Genomic DNA, 9131 nt, shown 5'->3' with positions numbered 1-9131 from the left:
GAAATATATTTCTTTGGCATATGTTGAGATTGTCAGAGAAACTGTGTACCTCTGAAATACAGGAATGGCTCTGAAAAGCAGCCCTTTTGTAAAAGAAATTATGTCAGTAAAGAAAATCTAAATTAATGACAAACTGTCAGTAGACATGAATATGATCGTCTATGGGATGCCCTTTTTCTGCCTAGAAAGATCTTTTCACAGTAAGAAACAGGGTCTAACACTAGCCCAAGTAGATTTGGGGGTGGGGTACAGGGGTTGAACTTAGGGACTCTTTGCTGCTGAGCCACATCCCTAGTCCTATTTTGTATATTTATTTAGAGACAGGTCTTACTGGGTTACTTAGTGCCTCTCTTTTTCTGAGGCTGGCCTTGAACTCACCCAAGCTGCTGGGATTACAGGCAATGACTCACGGCACACTGCCCAAATAGAAATTTCTAGTAGGTGGATATTACTAGCATACTAATACTTAGCAAGACAGCCCTTGTTCCCTGTGTATCTCCTCCCCTCAACTTTCCATTGCTTTTCACCACCTTCCTCCCACTAGAACCCATATCCTATTTCTTTTTTTTTTTTTTTTTTTTTTACATAAGGGAGTTTATTAAGCAAACAGAGTGTCTCTCTGCAGGGTAAGAGAGAAAATGAGAGGAAAAGAAAGGGAAAGAGAAAGGGCGCACGCGTGCTAGAGAGAGTGGAAAGCGAGGAGGAGAAAGAAAGCAAGCGAGTAGGGGAGAAAAAGCAAGAGAAAAGATGGTGGGGAGCTACCCTGAAGCAGTTGAATTCTGCAAGGCTAACAGGGGACCAATAATGGGAAAGAACACTTGCAAGCTGACTGATGAACCAATAGCTAGCTAGTATGTTCACAGACTGACAAGTAGTTGGGAGGCAGGGAAATGGCTGCAATGGAAAAGGTGGGGAGGGCAGCTTTGTACATTACATTCCCCCGTTTCTGTTTTTATAAGAAAATCTTTTGCTCTCCAGTTCTTTCCAAAGCCTTCTCTCACCTTCCTGCCTAAGTGACTGGGGCTGGTTTTGCAGGTGAGATGTAAAAAGTCCATTCTCCCAGGGGCAGTCTTCAACTTCCAGACTTCCAGAGGCAGATGGTTTTCATGGACTTCATTTCCTCCATTTGACTGATCCCCTATTTCCACACTAACTGCCTGTCCCCAATTCTGGCTTAGGAACTCCTTTACTGCTGTAGGGAAAGGGGGCGATGACCAATCTGGCTTCTTCAAGCTGAAAGGGGGCAGCGTGGGGCAAGCAGTTTGGAGTTCCCTTTTTAGAAATCGGGTTAATTGAGGGGTCCATGGTAGAAGTCTTGTTGGGAAGAGCAGGTTGTAAAGGCATCTGGGGATGGATGCTTCTATGAGAGAAAGACATGAGTACTGAAATGAGATTGATACAATATAAATGTTGCAGAATCTGGAACATGTTAATAAATATCATAAAGATGACAGAACTGAGAAGTTATTCCCATAACAAGGCCTAGCAAAGGCTGGAGAGGACAAGGCCTTTATTTGGGAACTTTAACATTGTCTAGTTATCAGGAATATAAACACAACATTTAGTAGAGATACTATCAAACATAGATTAAGCCTACCTGTGTCTGTAGGCCTTAAACTGATTAAAAACTTCTGACTCTGGAAGTTTCTCTTGATAGTTGTCAGGCACATTTGCCTAAGAATCTCTCTTTTGTAGCTTTTAGTCTTTATTCTAGCGGGCTAACACAAGTGTACGTCTTAAGTTACATTTAACTATTATTTCTTTTAAGTGCCCAAGAATGGCTATATTTTGGTTTTAACTGTTTTGTTAGGTGCTTAAGATCAAGCTGGTCAAAGTGACCTGTTCCTGTCTGTTAAAGAGTCAGCTGAGTTCCCACAGGGGTCACTCGTAGAGAACTTGAGAGCCTTAGCTTTAGTGCTGTCTGTTAGGCAGGGTCTCCTTGATGAAGTGGCTTCCCTTGAAAGCACCAGGGATGTCTCCCTTTTCCTTGACCCTCCTCTGCAGCAGGTGCAATGAGTGTCTTTTCATTCTCTAGTGGCCTCATCAATCTCCTTGATCAGGAGGTTGTGTGACCCACCCAGAGTTACAAACCTCCTTAGAGAAGTCCTCTTGTTCCCTGGGTTCAGACTGACTGAGGGCAACACCCAAATATGGACTTTTCTTGACCTCTGTATTTAATCTCAATCTCTAAGTTTGATCTTAACCATCAAGCAAGCCAGTCTCACTAGTCATAAAGTAAGAGTACTGGGCTTTACTTACAGTTATTTACCCCCTTTTATCTAATTGGAATCTACATTATCTGTCCTATAGGTGATGGCTTACTATTTATTTCAAGTTAATCTGCAGTGTACTTCTGCAAAATATTAACCAGGCAACAGAGTTTACAAGGAAAATACAAAATGGAATCACCAACATTAAAACATTGTTTGTGCAATAACTATCTTGAATTTTGTCTAAGTTATTCATTATATCCCCTGTTTGAGATCACAGTAATCTTTACAACAAACATCAAACTTTTGAACACAACTCTAAATGAGTTAAAGTCTGGCTTACTTTGGAGCCATTCTAACATGCAGCAGGGTTGTGAGGCAGAGCCTTATCTCAGGTAAGGCAGGGCTTTTCACAAATCTTAGGTAAAATGTTCTAATCCTGAAGCTAATTTTTCCTCTTTTGCCATGACCAGCATGACCAGATTCTCAAGTTCAGTGAGGGGCAAAGGAGTATTAGAAAATAAAGGTTTATAAACACAGATTTTGAAGATTAAGCTGAGATCAGATGGAGCTCTATTCTCTGGTGGAAATGCAGATTTAAAGAGTTATGTCAGCAATCTTTATATATGTCTTATTATTAGACTAAAGACTATGTAAGCATTATTCTTTGTTTTCAGGAAAGTTACAAAGACTAGGACGTTAATGTAACTTTTTTCAGAGCTGCAAAGTACAATTTTAGGAGCTCTGTGTAGCTCTCAAGGAAGTCCACTGTCCAAAGTCATGAGGTCAGAGACCCCAATCTCAATCACTGTCTCATTTTTGCTATTGCGCTTTACACTCTTTCTTAAATGTCATTTTACAAAGTTTACATATATTGACTCCTGAGTCTATATGAACATTAGTTAACACAATTTAATATTATATCTCAAACATGAATTAAAGAAAGGCTGAGAGAGCTTTTAACTTTCCTTTTGTGTGGCAAAGTGGCAAAATGCTTTCATGTTTAATCTTTAAACAAATCAGGCTCTCAATAACTTTTAGAAATACATTTACATTTAAATTTTTTTTTATCTCAGTGTAAAAAGTAACAAATTTTACCTATACCCTATTGATGACAGGTCCTATAATAGAACATTAAATGATGAGTTTAAAAGTACCATTACAGACAATTTTAATTTGGAGAATAGCAACTTGATAATTTTTTTGCTTTAAAGGCTTGTATACCTGGAAAATATGAACACATTTAATACCAAGAATAATGTTTTTAAGTATGTTACTCCATGGAATAACTTTGTAAATTAATCAGATGTCTCAAACACGTTTGAGTAATCCCATACATGTCAACTCTAATTCACTCATCTTATTGTAAAAAAAAAACAAGATTATCAGACAAGTGTAAGAAAACCAAGATATCAGACAAGTGTACCAACAGTATTTGCCATCTCTTTCCTATTGAAGAAAAGTCCTAGAAAAATTGATGTTAGACATTTTATAAACATCAACATTTTATTCATGACCACCTAGAGACTTGTGAGTTAATTTTAAAGACATTTAACTTCTATTAGCTTACCCAATTTAAATTGAACCTTTTTAAATCATGTGACTTAAAAGTATTTGGATCCATTTTTTTAATTTTAATTTTTATGTGCACTTATATTTAACAGAAAAGCAAAGGCCTTGCAATGCTTATCTGCATTGCAATGTAACAGATGTTCAAAAATAATTCGAGTTGGATAAAAAGAACTGATCGAAAATCATTAACCTAAGTATGTAGGATCAAAATTGTGAGCTCAAAAATATAGCATTTAAGAAAAACAAAAGTCCTAGAAGAAAAATGATAATGGCCATTAATTATAGCATGAGAAAATGAGAAAGAGAAGGACAGAGAGAAAAGATGGGGAGAGATAAAGTGATCTATGTTGCAGCCCAGGAGAAATTTAAAATGGACACTTTTCTCCTTTTCTTGGGTTTGAGACTGGTCTCCCACTGCGCCTTCCTCCATTTACATTTCAGTGTAAGCCTTGACTGAGATCTGAAAGCAGCTAACAGGTTCTAGCAGAAACTTGATGCCTTTTTCCTGGTTAGTAATCAATTCAGTTTTGGATGCAGAAAATTGTGAAACATTATCTCCCACTACTGGTGGGGAATGGGGCTGCTACATCATACTCCTTACTGGGACATGCCACTGATGGTTGGGCTGGTTACTCCCTCCACAACAGCGTATGTGGGACCTCGTGGCAGGAGGACTAGGTGGGCTGGGCCGGGGAATGGAAGCAGAAACATAACTGAGTCAAAGTTGGAGGAGGAGGAGGGATTAAGGAGGAGAAAAAGCCAAAAGGAAGTGTTTGAGTTTGCAGGAAGAGCCAAGAAGCAAGAAAGAAGAGACTTGAAGGTAAGGAATCCCTTTTCATCTTCCCACTTGCTACACAAATGAATTTTGATGGCTTTAAGCCAGGAGTCAGGCAAAGGGTTCCCAGGGTTGAATCTGCTGGATTGGAGGACCCAGGTCCCATGGTGGAGACTGATACAGCCAGTCTGTAGCCAGGGTATATGTGGCCATTTTGGATTGATTATCTAAAGGGTACTGTGGCCAAATATCAGTAGGGAGTCAGGCAAAGGGTTGAATCTGCTGGAATGAAGGACCCAGATCACATGGTGCAGACTGATACAGCCGAGTCTGTGGCCAGGGCATCCCGAGGCCAGAATACTCAGCTGGAGATGAGGAGGCAGCACATTGATTGTATCATCACACAAGCAGCAATGTGTGCCAGGCAAAAGCCGAGGAGGAGTTGAGGACCTGATATCAGGGTTTGCGAGTGTGAGCGCGAGCACGAGATGAGCCTCAACCCCGAGAGAGAATCTCCACCATAAAATCAGGAATTCAACCGGCAGATAAGACCAACTAAGGGAACAGCTGTAACTATAAAAGTTGTGGCTGGGGTACCCCCACCCTTCAGCTGCCTCGAGGGTCCCATATAAACCGACCTAGGGGAATCCGCCTAGAGGACTCACCAATCTGAAGTCCAGGATGCAGAGCAATGCGCCCAGGCAAAATGGAAGGTGAGGCTGTGTCCGGGGGGCACTGGGGCTCAGATGAGGTTCCACTTGCTTAAGAGACAGTGGAAGAATACATCCCGAGTCACGGCACCAATGTAAGAAATCCCATGAAAACCACGCCAGACACGGGAAATCACATAAGGGAGTTTATTAAGCAAACAGAGTGTCTCCCTGCATGATAAGAGAGAAAATGAGAGAAAAAGAAAGGGAAAGAGAAAGGGCATGCACTAGAGAGAGTGGAAAGCGAGGAGGAGAAAGAAAGCAAGCAAGTAGGAGAGAAAAAGCAAGAGAAAAGATGGCAGGATAGCCACCCTGAAGCTCTTTTTTTTTTTTTTTTTAATCTATGTATAAATTTCAACTTCTTTGCTCTTCTTGGAGACTCATATTTTGTGTATATCTCTCATGCTAACATTTTTCTGTGAACATTAATAGACATGTTTTTTCCTATTAATCTATTGTCAATTGATTTCATAGACTACAATGATAGAAACTATTTTTTTTTTTTTTTTTTTTTTTTATTGTAAACAAATGGGATACATGTTGTTTCTCTGATTGTACATGGCGTAAAGGCATACCATTTGTGTAATCATAAATTTACATAGAGCAATGTTGTTTGATTCATTCTGTTATTTTTTTCCCTTCCCCCCACCCCTCCCACCCCTCTTTACACTCTATACAGTAGTTCCTTCCTCCATACTTGCCCCCCTCCCTAACCCTAACTCTAACCCTTCCCTCCCCCCCATTATGTGTCAACCTCCACTTATTAGCGATATCATTCGTCCTTTGGCTTTTTGAGATTGGCTTATCTCACTTAGCATGATATTCTCCAATTTCATCCATTTGCCTGCAAATGTCATAATTTTATCATTCTTTATGGCTGAGTAATATTCCATAGTATATATATACCACAGTTTCTTTATCCACTCATCAATTGAAGGGCATCTAGGTTGGTTCCACAGTCTGGCTATTGTGAATTGAGCAGCTATGAACATTGATGTGGCTGTATTTCTGTAGTATGCAGATTTTAAGTCCTTTGGGTATAGGCCAAGGAGTGGGATAGCTGGGTCAAATGGTGGTTCCATTCCAAGTTTTCTAAGGAATCTCCACACTGCTTTCCATAGCGGCTGCACTAATTTGCAGCCCCACCAGCAGTGTATGAGTGTACCTTTCTCCCCACATCCTCGCCAACACCTGTTGTTGCTCGTATTCTTGATAATCGCCATTCTAATTGGGGTGAGATGGAACCCTAGGGTGGTTTTGATTTGCATTTCTCTTATTACTAGAGATGTTGAACATTTTTCCATATGTTTGTTGATTGCTTGTAGATCTTCTTCTGTGAAGTGTCTATTCATTTCCTTAGCCCATTTGTTGACTGGACTGTTTGAATTCTTGGAGTAGAGTTTTTTGAGTTCTTTATAGATTCTGGAGATTAGTGCTCTATCTGAAGTATGATTGGCAAAGATATTCTCCCACTCTGTAGGCTCTTTCTTCGCATTGCTGATAGTTTCCTTTGCTGAGAGAAAGCTTTTTAGTTTGAATCTATCCCAGTGGTTGATTCTAGCTTTTATTTCTTGTGCTATGGGAGTCCTGTTAAGGAAGTCTGGTCCTAGACCAACAAGATGAAGATTTGGACCTACTTTTTCTTCTATAATCTGCAGGGTCTCTGGTCTGATTCCAAGGTCCTTAATCCATTTTGAGTTTAGTTTCGTGCATGGTGAGAGATATGGGTTTAGTTTCATTCTGTTGCATATGGATTTCCAATTCTCCCAGCACCATTTGTTGAAGAAGCTATCTTTTCTCCATTGCATATTTTTGGCCCCTTTGTCTAGTATGAGAAAATTGTATTTATTTGGGTTTGTGTCCGTGTCCTCTATTCTGTACCATTGATCTACCTTTCTATTTTGGTACCAATACCATGCCGTTTTTGTTACTATTGCTTTGTAGTAGAGTTGAAGATCTGGTATTGCAATACCCCCTGTTTCACTCTTCCTGCTAAGGATTGCTTTAGCTATTCTGGGTTTCTTATTCTTCCAGATGAATTTCATAATTGCCTGCTCTATTTCTGTAAGGTACGTCATTGGGATTTTAATTGGAATTGCATTGAATTTGTATAGCACTTTAGGTAGTATGGCCATTTTGACAATATTAATTCTTCCTATCCAAGAACATGGAAGATCTTTCCATCTTCTAAGGTGTTCTTTAATTTCTTTCTTTAGTGTTGTATAGTTCTCATTGTAGAGGTCTTTCACCTCTTTTGTGAGATTGATTCCCAAGTATTTTATTTTTTTCGAGGCTATTGTGAATGGGGTAGTTTTCCTAATTTCTCTTTCTGAAGATTCATCACTTATGTATAAAAATGCGTTGGATTTATGGGCATTGATCTTGTAACCTGCTACTTTACTGAAATCACTTATGAGTTCTAAGAGTTTTCTTGTGGAATTTCCAGGTTCCTCTAAATATATAATCATGTCATCAGCGAACAGGGATAGTTTGAGTTCTTCTTTTCCAATTCGTATCCCGTTAATTTCTTTGGTTTGTCTAATTGCTCTGGCCAGAGTCTCAAGAACGATGTTGAATAGAAGTGGTGAAAGAGGGCATCCCTGCCTTGTTCCAGTTTTTAGGGGGAATGCTTTCAGTTTTTCACCATTTAGAATGATATTAGCCATGGGCTTAGCATAAATGGCCTTTACAATATTAAGGAATGTTCCCACTATCCCTATTTTTTCTAGTGTTTTGAGCATGAAGGGGTGCTGTATTTTATCAAATGCTTTTTTCTGCATCTATTGAAATAATCATGTGATTCTTGACTTTAAGTCTATTAATATGGTGAATTACGTTTATTGATTTCCTGATGTTGAACCAACCTTGCATCCCTGGGATGAAACCCACTTGATCATGGTGCACTATCTTTTTAATATGTTTTTGTATGCGATTTGCTAAAATTTTGTTGAGAATTTTTGCGTCGATGTTCATTAAGGATATTGGTCTGAAATTTTCTTTCCTTGATGAATCTCTGTCTGGTTTAGGTATCAGTGTGATATTGGCTTCATAGAATGAGTTTGGGAGGGTTCCCTCCTCTTCTATTTTATGGAATACTTTGAGAAGTATTGGAATGAGCTCTTCTTTAAAGGTTTTGTAGAACTCGGCTGAGAACCCATCTGGTCCCGGACTTTTCTTTGTTGGTAGGCTTTTGATGACTTCTTCTATTTCAGTACTTGAAATTGGTCTATTTAAATTGTTTATGTCCTCCTCGTTCAGTTTAGGCAATTCATATGTCTCTAGAAACCTGTTGATGTCTTCGAAATTTTCTATTTTGTTGGAGTATAGATTTTCAAAATAGCTTCTAATTATGTTTGTATTTCCATCCTGTCTGTAGTGATATTTCCTTGTTCATTCCGAATTTTAGTGATTTGGGTTTTCTCTCGTCTTCTCTTTGTTAGTGTGGCTAAAGGTTTATCAATTTTGTTTATTTTTTCGAAGAACCAACTATTTATTTTGTCAATTTTTTGTATTGTTTCTTTTGTTTCAATTTCATTGATTTCAGCTCTGAGTTTAACAATTTCCTGTCTTCTACTACTTTTGGTGCTGTTCTGTTCTTCTTTTTCTAAGGCTTTGAGCTGTAGTGTTAGGTTGATGATAGAAACTATTGAGAAAAAAGAATGAGTTTTAAACTTCCCCGTACCTTTCTTATGATCCAAATGTCCATAACTTGAAATGGTTTTTACATTAATTTTGCTAACACACATACATAATATATTTTTTTTTCTTCTTTTTTGAGGCAGGTCTCTCCATGTTGCCCAGGCTTGCCTCCAATTCTTGGGCTCAAGGGATTCTCTCTCCTCAGCCTCCCAAGCAGTTGGGTTT

The sequence above is a fragment of the Sciurus vulgaris genome (genome assembly GCF_902686455.1).
Source record: "Sciurus vulgaris genome assembly, chromosome: 7".
NCBI lineage: Eukaryota > Metazoa > Chordata > Mammalia > Rodentia > Sciuridae > Sciurus > Sciurus vulgaris.
Note: the sequence above shows the minus strand (reverse complement) of the source record.